Source organism: Ipomoea nil, unplaced genomic scaffold (assembly GCF_001879475.1).
Source record: "Ipomoea nil cultivar Tokyo-kokei standard unplaced genomic scaffold, Asagao_1.1 scaffold2537, whole genome shotgun sequence".
NCBI lineage: Eukaryota > Viridiplantae > Streptophyta > Magnoliopsida > Solanales > Convolvulaceae > Ipomoea > Ipomoea nil.
Window position 1 is genome coordinate 1,282,197 of NW_017618965.1, and position 9,380 is coordinate 1,291,576.

Below are 9,380 nucleotides of genomic sequence, written 5' to 3' on the forward strand. Positions count from 1 at the left end.
GGTTTGAATTTTATTAGACACGGTATTGCTTAATATGTTCTGGACATTTATCATTGGTTTTATGTGTCTGTAGTTTTTGTTTTATGTGCCTTCACATAATCACATGTGAGTTTATGTGTCTGTGCCATATAATATTCGGCATGAAATAGCCTTATGTTTGTGCTCATTTATGCTTGCTTTTGGCTCAAATGTTAGGTAAATAATGGTGCAACAATGCAAATTTGGTGTATTTTGATTGAAGGAAGAAAAGATTCAGTAATGGTGCAAGGAAGTATGAAATAACGCTAATCTTGAGAGAAATCGAGGCATAAAAGCACATGGGAAGCACCTGAAGGCACACCGGGGAACGAAGGAGCAAAATGATAAAATGATATCCTTACATATACCACGCATAATTATACTATATATTATCGATAATAATTTATAACGATATTTTATGTAATGATTGACATTGATGTTAATTGATACTTTATAATTTTTCACATAACACAAAGTATACACAATAACAATCTTGCATGTCACTCTTTTATGAAATAAAAGTTTTCAATTATTTTGTTGGCAGCATTTTTTTTTTACATAATTAATTGACATTTATTTTAGGGAAAATCGACGATTTGGTCCCTCAATTGTTGGCGAACTGTCAATGTAGTCCCTCAATTCCATATAGATCCATTTAGTCCTCGAAATCAATTAATTTTGGTCGAATAAATCCTTTCGGTTGTATTCCGTGGTTCAGCCGATGAGAGGTACGAGTTACCATGGGCATTTTTGTCTTTTCCCAAGTCTAGTGAATGGTAAGAAAGGGCAGCGACTATGAAGTCCAAATTGGGCCTAGTCCCACCACCTCCTCCCTCTTGGGCTTTCCACCTCGTTCCTTCGCCTTCCAACAACTCATCACCTCATGGCCGAATCGACCAAAATTCACACAATACATTGGCACGTTCTCAAACACAAATTGCTGCCAAAAACCCTTCAATTCACCATTTTCACTCACAATTTCAATCCAAACGCTATCAATTCTAGGTTTGGAGACATCAATTTCCAGTCGCACATTGGCCACACTCGGCCTTGACCTTCGATTCGTCGATGACTGTACTCTTCAAATCGGAGTACATATGAGAGAAATTGAACAGAAATTGAACAAATAATAAGGTAATCTAGGCAATCGAATTCGTACACAGGTTAGAGGCGAATCCCTAGTAGCGCTCCAGTCCGGCGTCCAACTTGCGAGCTAAACTCTAGACCCTTCAACCATTGTTTGACCTTGCAGCGACGCTTTTCTACAGTCGGATTCTAGATCGAATCGCAGCAAGATCGTCCGTCTATCCCAGGATCCAATCTGGATTCCTCCGTCTAGGCGTAGGATCGAACATATTTTTGCCCTAATCAAATCCAGCGAAGGTTCCCTCCTTCATAAAATGGTCGATTAAGGTGAGTCTCTTCTAGACTGCCACTTTCTTCTCCAATTTTACTTCTGAAAACCTCTCCGTCGGCTTTCCTCGACCCTCTTCTGCTTCTAGATATCTCCTTTGCAATACATCAACTTGATCGCTCTCAGATCTGGAATTTGCATAACATTGAGGCGCGATTTCTGGAAAGCAGACACAATCTGACAACAAATCCCCCATCTGATCATCAATCGAAGCTTATGGAGATCTCCTTGACACTGTCGCTGATTTCGCGATCTCCGGCGACGTAGCTGTGACACCCCGAAATCCAAATTCGGTTAAGGGATTAATTAAGTAATTAATCCTATCTCAATTTGTAATTTAATTCCTTAAATTCCTGAAATTTAATAGTCAGGGACTAGTAATTGACTAGTCAACCCCAAAGTCAAAGTTGTACCTTAAGCTTTGTAAGGAGTTCCCTTGTTCTTACATCTTTCCATGTTAGTAAGGGTATTCTTGACCTTTCACCTTGTGTTAGTATTGTAACCTAACCTAGTGAGAACACCTCATTTTTATCCTTACACTCTCCAAAATCCTAGCTCCATCTTCTCTCTAAAAAGGTGGGTAGCTTTTCTTCCAAGCCAAGTTGAAACTTTGTCAAGACTTCAAGAGTTGCTTCCAAAATTCAACCTTTCATATATTTGGGCATCTATGAGGGTAATATCCATGTTCATCTTGTGTTTTTAGTGTTCTCTTAGGTGTCTTTTCTTAAAGATAGGATGTTTATGATCTTTTGGTGTGTTTTGAAGTGGGTTTGGAAGGTGGGCTTTGATAGGAGCTTGGTGTGGTGTTAAGTGAAGGTTTTTGGTCTACAAGAGGTAACCCATGCTCTAAAAAATCTATTTTTCTTACCTATATGATGATTTATTGGATTCTACATGTGTTTTGCTATGAAATGTGAGTGTTTATGCATTATCTTGTGAAAATGCATATCTAGAGCTTGTGTTTAGGGTTCATTTGTGCCATTGCTTGGCATTTCCTTTGATTCAAGTCATTTTGTTGTATTTGGTGAGATTTGGCATGTTTTGGACTTGAATTTGAGCTTGGAGTTGAAAATCCCCGAAGGGATTATTTGTGCAGGTATACGTACCCGTGGGCGGAACGACGGGTAGAGCTCCAACCCGCCGCCCACCCACGGGGAACATATGGCCGGTGGGTAGTGTACCCGCGGGCGGAACCATGGGTGGGAGCCTACCCGTGGGTCCACCCGCGGGGAACAGTTTGGTGTTGGATCGGGATTTGTTCCCCGTGATTCTTTTGACTCGGTATTTGATCTTTTGACTTTCCAATGTTCTTTTGTGGAACTATTTGAGCGTCTTCTTGATGTTTCGTATGTCTAGAACTATATGGTAGGAATCCATGTAGGTTTTGGTGTCTTGAATCGTGCTAAGTGTTCAACATTGTGTTTCGGTGAACCGTGATGAGTCTTGTGCGTTCTTCGGAACTAAGTTTGGTTTACCCATTTGATAAGCATGCTAGTTCAGTGTTTAAATTCTAGCGTGTGTGTTGTTTGTACCTTCCTATTGGTTGATGATAACTTGCTTTATTCATCGTTGTTGTTGTTGGGCTGTGACCCATTCCTTGATTGAGTATGGTTTCATATCTTCGTTGTGATTCGTTGATTGATTCCTGTTGTGGTGTGATGCGTGTGTGAGACACTAGTCACAAAGGTATTGCAGTGGTCCTCGTGGTGGCCATGACGTGATTATAGAGTTTGTGGCCTGAGTGATGGGTCCACGTATTTCTTGGGTGGCATGTGTTGCCGTGTGTGTGAACAGTACCCTCGTGTACTATGAAATTGGTGGTCTTGTTGGTGATTTGTTGGTGGGGGACGACGGTCCCAGGAGGGAAAAGGTTAGACTAAGAAGTACAGGGGTCCTGGAGGTAATGGTCGGAAGAAGATACAAGGTTGGGGGTAGCCATAAGGTTTGAACCGGGCATAAGGAAGGCATATCAACTCGTGATGGGTGATGTCACGAGGGCTCGTGTAGCCGTTGTTGTGAGTTCTCTTCTTGTGACGTGTGTAGTCACAAGGGCATGTGTTGCCGTTTGTCGTGTCTCTTTCCTTTGAGTTATGCATGTCGGGTGTTGGTCTATTGTGTGATGATAGACCATACCTTGAGACTTCTTGTGAGTTGTTGTTGTTCTTTGTGGTCTTGGGATGTGTTCCCGTGTTCTTGTTGATAGTGTTGAGTCTTGTGTTGACTATTACTCTTGGTTTTTGACTTATATATATGTATTCCGTTTCGCAAATGATTTTACAAATGTATATCTTACCTATGTATGATATTTCACATGTATTGGTGGGTTACTAGCATTATTCGCTGACCGGGCATCGTCCCATGTTTATTGTGTTCTGTCAGGTGATGTCTAGATGAGTGCGCGATCTAGTGCTTGCTAGAATAGCTTCTCCCTTACGTTTTGTGGCCTGTGAGCCAGCTTAGATGTAAAACAATGAGATATTTGGTTTAGATTTAAACATTGCAATGTTGCCTGTGCGTTCATCCCTTTGGTGAACGTGGCATAGCACCCCGTATTCCAGTTTGTTTATATCTATCTATCTTTCAGTCCTCCGCTGTGTTTGGTGTTTGGTTTAGTTATCTACATGTTTAAGGTTTTAAATTAGCATGTTTCTTTGGGGGTGTTACAGTTGGTATCAAAGCCTAGGTTTGAGCCTAGGATGTTAAGTGTTGGACCTTAAGAAACTAAGTTGAGCTTAGGTTAGTGCTGTAAGTTGAGACCTTAAGATGTTTAGTGACGCCTCTAAGTGTTTAAGTACCTAAGTTTAGGATTCTTAGGACGCGCGGTGAGGTTGTGTGTTGCCTTTTTGTTATCAGTGCAGTTCTCTTATCTTGCTTTGTTGTTAGCAGTAGTAGTTGTAGCTGTTGTTCTCGGTTGGTTTGAACCTTCTCGGTAAGTCGCCTCGTTCTGGGTTCGTTAAAGTCTTGACGAAGTCTGTGTTCAAGAGTAAGAAGACCGAAGATCGACTGATACAAGTTGGTCAAGTTGTGATGGTTGCAGCTGAGCACGTGGTCAACGCAAAGAAGATAGACCGCTTCCCTCGCAACCTGGAGTCAGCTACATCAATCTCCGTTCGAACAAGTGGCATCGTCTCTCGTATGACATCGTCATCAGTTCTACGCTAATCCTAGAGTTGAAGTCACCGTTTCATGCAACCGTAGTCCGATAAGAAGCAAGACGTCGTTTAGAGTTCAAAGATCAAGTTTAGAAGACCCTCACTCGCGAGGGGAAGTCAAGAGCGGTCGCAGACGCTCCAAGAAGATGTCAACACACGCAAAGAGGTCATTCATGGATCAAAGTGTTTGAAGCCTCCCAAAGTTAAAGAGCTACGAGTCAACCGTGGACCGTCCCAAAGCACGAAGAGTTGACGTGCAAGATCGAAGTGCTCAACACAGATGTAGTTCTACCTCTCTTCAGAGAAACCAAGATCTGGAAATTTTGAAGCAACGAACTTGGAAGTAAGAAAGATCAAGATTGCCATACATGAAAAGCTTGGACCCTTAAGGTGCATGGAATAGAAGAACCTCGTTGTTGACCAGTCGCCTGATCCCGTGAAACGTGAAGAGGTTGGGTAGTAGTTGGTGACCGAGGGCAGCGTTCATCCTTGTCGGCACACTTGGAAAGTTATGGTTAACATGAAGACTTTTGGTAAGGAGGTTCGACAACAAAGAAGAAATGAAGCCGTAACCGAGTTGCAATCAAACGTTGGGGCAGTCAGAAGACTCAAACCAACAAGAGCAAAGCAAAGACGTATTGATCACCGAGTGTTCCTAAGTTGCATGTGGGACTCTGTGCCGATGATCCCTGGTAAGAAATCTACCTAAAACCAGGAAGGATCGAGAAGTAGCTAATCCTGTATGGGAAGTTTGAACAGTAAAAGGAAGGACAGTCAGAGATCAACTTAAGGACCAGTTCTACCGTTGGACCTTCATAAGTAAGACATGCTCGTGCGACAACAAAGTTTTCAGGGAAGGCCTACCGTTAATCAAGTCAGGAAAAGACCAAGTGGTTGTAACCGACTACTGTATGAAGACTGCAAAGTTATCAACAGTGTACAAGACTCGACTTACTGAACTTATAGTAAGGATAGGTGCAAATCTTTGGGCAACGAACCTAGTTAGGCCTCCAGATGTGGACTTTGGTAAAGCCGTCAGGCCAGAGAAAAAGTGGTTGTCTGCGGAGCAACGGATTTTGGTTATGTTGGTATCGGATTGCTTGTTACCCAATAACAACAAAAGTAAGTTGTTGGGAAAGTTGGAGTGCACCTTTGCCTTTTGTCTCAAGAATATGGTTAAGTTCAATCTGCCAGCTTTGATGTTGCAACACATGGTTTTCTGTCGTGATCATAACCGGAAAAGTCTACCGTATGGGATGGTGTTGAGCTGGATTTTGGTTAGGAAGGGTGTAAGTGTGGATGGTTGTCTTCCGAAGGCTGTGGGAAAGTTGGTGTTGGATGCCACCAATCTTCGGAGTTGTAATCTGTTTCAGCAGGATGATGGTGAGTACATCACGCTTGAAGAAGTTGCAAGGAAAGCCCCTGAAGAGAGAGCTGAGTTGGCGACAGAGCTTGGGATTCATGCCGGGAAGTTGAGCCTCGCAGTCTAGAGTTTGGGCGGTGATGAAGAAGATGAAGGTGAAGCAGGCCAAGAGGAAGAAGTGGAAGCACCAGAAGCTGCCGAAATCGAAGAAAGTGATTCTGACAGTGAGGAAAATCGAAGAAGGAAAGAAACTCGTACCAAGAGGGAGCATGACGCCATGGCGCATGAGGAGCGCGTTGTCACCTTGCTTCGTCAATAGAACAGTATGATCGCAGAAGGCTTCGCGTCCATGAAGGCGCAGTTTGTCGTAGTGCACCAGAGCCTGGATCAGATCGAAGCCAGTTCTAGCCGTAGAGGAGAAGATGAAGATGAGTCTGAGGAGTCCGAGGAGTCGGAGAGCGAGTCCTTCTAGAGTGGAGCTGAGGCCGTCTTGTTTGTCCTTCTTTTGGTTGTTGTTATCTTCCTAGCCGTTTAGTTGTTGCTTGCTTTGTATGCTTGTCTTTGCTTGTTGTCTTGTTGCTTGGTTAGTTTGTAGTTGGTGTTTGGAGCTAGTTGCTTAGTTCTTAGTTGTTGTCTAGAAGTTAATGTTTGTGTTGGGAGTAGAGTTCGTTATGCTCAATCTATCCGTTTGCTTAACTCTTGCCAATCCTTGTTTTGAATACTTTATTGCCTTGAAATCTTGTGGAATCTTTTGGAGTTTTTGACCAAAAGAGTTTGTTCTTGAGCCTCTTGTCACAATGTTGTTTCCTATCAACGTTTGTTCTAATTCGTCGTACCCAAGCTTCGGGGACGAAGCTTCTTTGAAGGGGGAGAGGATGTGACACCCCGAAATCCAAATTCAGTTAAGGGATTAATTAAGTAATTAATCCTATCTCAATTTGTAATTTAATTCCTTAAATTCCTGAAATTTAATAGTCGGGGACTAGTAATTGACTAGTCAACCCCAAAGTCAAAGTTGTACCTTAAGCTTTGTAAGGAGTTCCCTTGTTCCTTACATATTTCCATGTTAGTAAGGGTATTCTTGACCTTTCACCTTGTGTTAGTATTGTAACCTAACCTAGTGAGAACAACTCATTTCTATCCTTACACTTTCCAAAATCCTAGCTCCATCTTCTCTCTAAAAAGTTGGGTAGCTATTCTTCCAAGCCAAGTTGAAACTTTGTCAAGACTTCAAGAGTTGCTTCCAAGATTCAACCTTTCATATATTTGGGCATCTAGGAGGGTAAGATCCATGTTCATCTTGTGTTTTTAGTGTTCTCTTAAGTGTCTTTTCTTAAAGATAGGATGTTTATGATCTTTTGGTGTGTTTTTGAAGTGGGTTTGGAAGGTGTGTGTTAGGAATAAAGTGTAATGGTTTTGATATGCCAAATATGTATTTGTAGAACCCCCAATTTTATTTTATAGGTCTAGTAGAGTCTTAGACCATGTTCGGGAAATTATTTAAGTTGGAAAGAGAAAAACAGAGGAAGATGCATGAAAATAGAAGAAGAAGATATAAAGCCTAAAATCAAGAATTTGTCTGGAGAAAATGACAAATAGAAGAAGAAGATGAATGATATGAAATCATGTCAATGCTACTTAAAGAAATATCTAAGAAGAATTTTCGTTGAAGAAAATTAAGATTGGAAGATTGCATGAATTTGACTTGGAGATCAAACATCTATGGAAAGAAAGGAGTACATCAAATATGATTGGAAATATAACCAATAAGTTATATGGACAAAGTGGAAGATGCTTGACATGTTATGTGAAATGGCTCAAGTTTGAAACTCACCATCAACAAATTTGAGAAGCCAAAATTAATTAAGTCTGATGGAGTTAAGCGATTTCATTTCAAATTGGAGGAAGTGGAGGAAGTTTAAAGCCAGTTTGAAGTCTGAGAACACCTAGATTAAATTGAAGAATATTTTTAAATCCCAAAGATACAAAGTTTAAAGCCAGTTTGAAGTCTGAAAACACCCAGACGTGAGAATGAAGAAGATGAAGAAAAACTTACAGTAGTGACGAATTTCTTACAAGGAAAAATACTAGTCTAACTAGTATGGGATTAAATTGAAGAATATTTTTAAATCCCAAAGATACAAGGACCACTTCAGAGCTGATCAGAGAAGCCATTCTACACCAAAACAGAGACCCAGATATTCCCACTCAACGTAAAACCAGAGGAATATCAGATGATGTTTGGGAACTCATTTACATGGAGATGAAGCTCTAACAACAGCTATCTTATCTCTTCTGACACTTTGCAGAAGATAAGATAAGATCTTTGACAAAAGATACAATATTTCAAAAATGAGATCGTCTCTTTCCAACGGACAGATTCTCATTACCAGCTATAAAATGATGAAGATATGAAGACATGAAGAGGTAGAGAGCAAACGAACTCATCAAGGGGAACGAATAGAGCAATAGAGCAAAAAATCTCAGTTGGTACAGAGCATACCAAAAATCTTCAAGTGAGAAGTGAGAAAAGAAAAAGAACTCAGAGAGCTTCAAAAGAAAAATATTCTGAGAGTTCTTAAACAGAGCATAAATATCAAGTGCTTTACATGATACACTCAAAGAGAGAAAACACTCAGAGCGTTCAAGAGAAATCATTCCAGAGTGTTTAAGCTTCATCAAAGAGACCAGCGCATCATTGAAGATCAACTACAGAGTCTCGGAGTTGGAAGCAAGAAAACACTTGTTTTGGAGCAAAACAAGAGAAGGGGGGAAAGTAGCACGGAGCTGTGAAATCCTGGATTGGCACACGGAGCTGTGAGATCCGAAGCAGCAGTGTCGGAGGCACTGGGCGTGATTAGTGTGGGCTTTGAGATCAAAGCACTAGATCACGAGATACGTTTCTACCGGAGTGTGGAAGACGGGGAGAAAGTAATGCGGAGTCGTGAAATCCTGGGATAGTAGCGCGGCGACGTGAAACCCGAAGCAGCAGTGTGGTGTCACTGGGCGTGATTAGTGCGGGCTTTGTGATCAAAGCACTAGATCACGGAAATTCATTGTATCTTGGAACCAAGAAGTGGTAGATATAGCGAATTGCTCTTGGAGAGAAGAGCAAGTGGAGTAGGTGGATTACACCACCTCGCGAACCACTATAATTGTCTTGTGTTCTTTACTACTTTCTTCACTTACTGCTCTTTACTTAATTGCTCTACACGAGATATACTGCTCACACACACTTTATCTTTATTTAATTCCGCTATGCACCATACTCTAACAATCTAGTTAAGAGTTTTGGTTTATCTCTGGTTTAGCAATTGTTGTGCTGTGCGAAAAAGTTTGAAAGTCTATTCACCCCCCCCCCCCCCTCTTCTAGACTTTCGCCTTACCTCTTTTGGGACCAACAATTGGTATTAGAGCAGGTGCCTATCCGAGT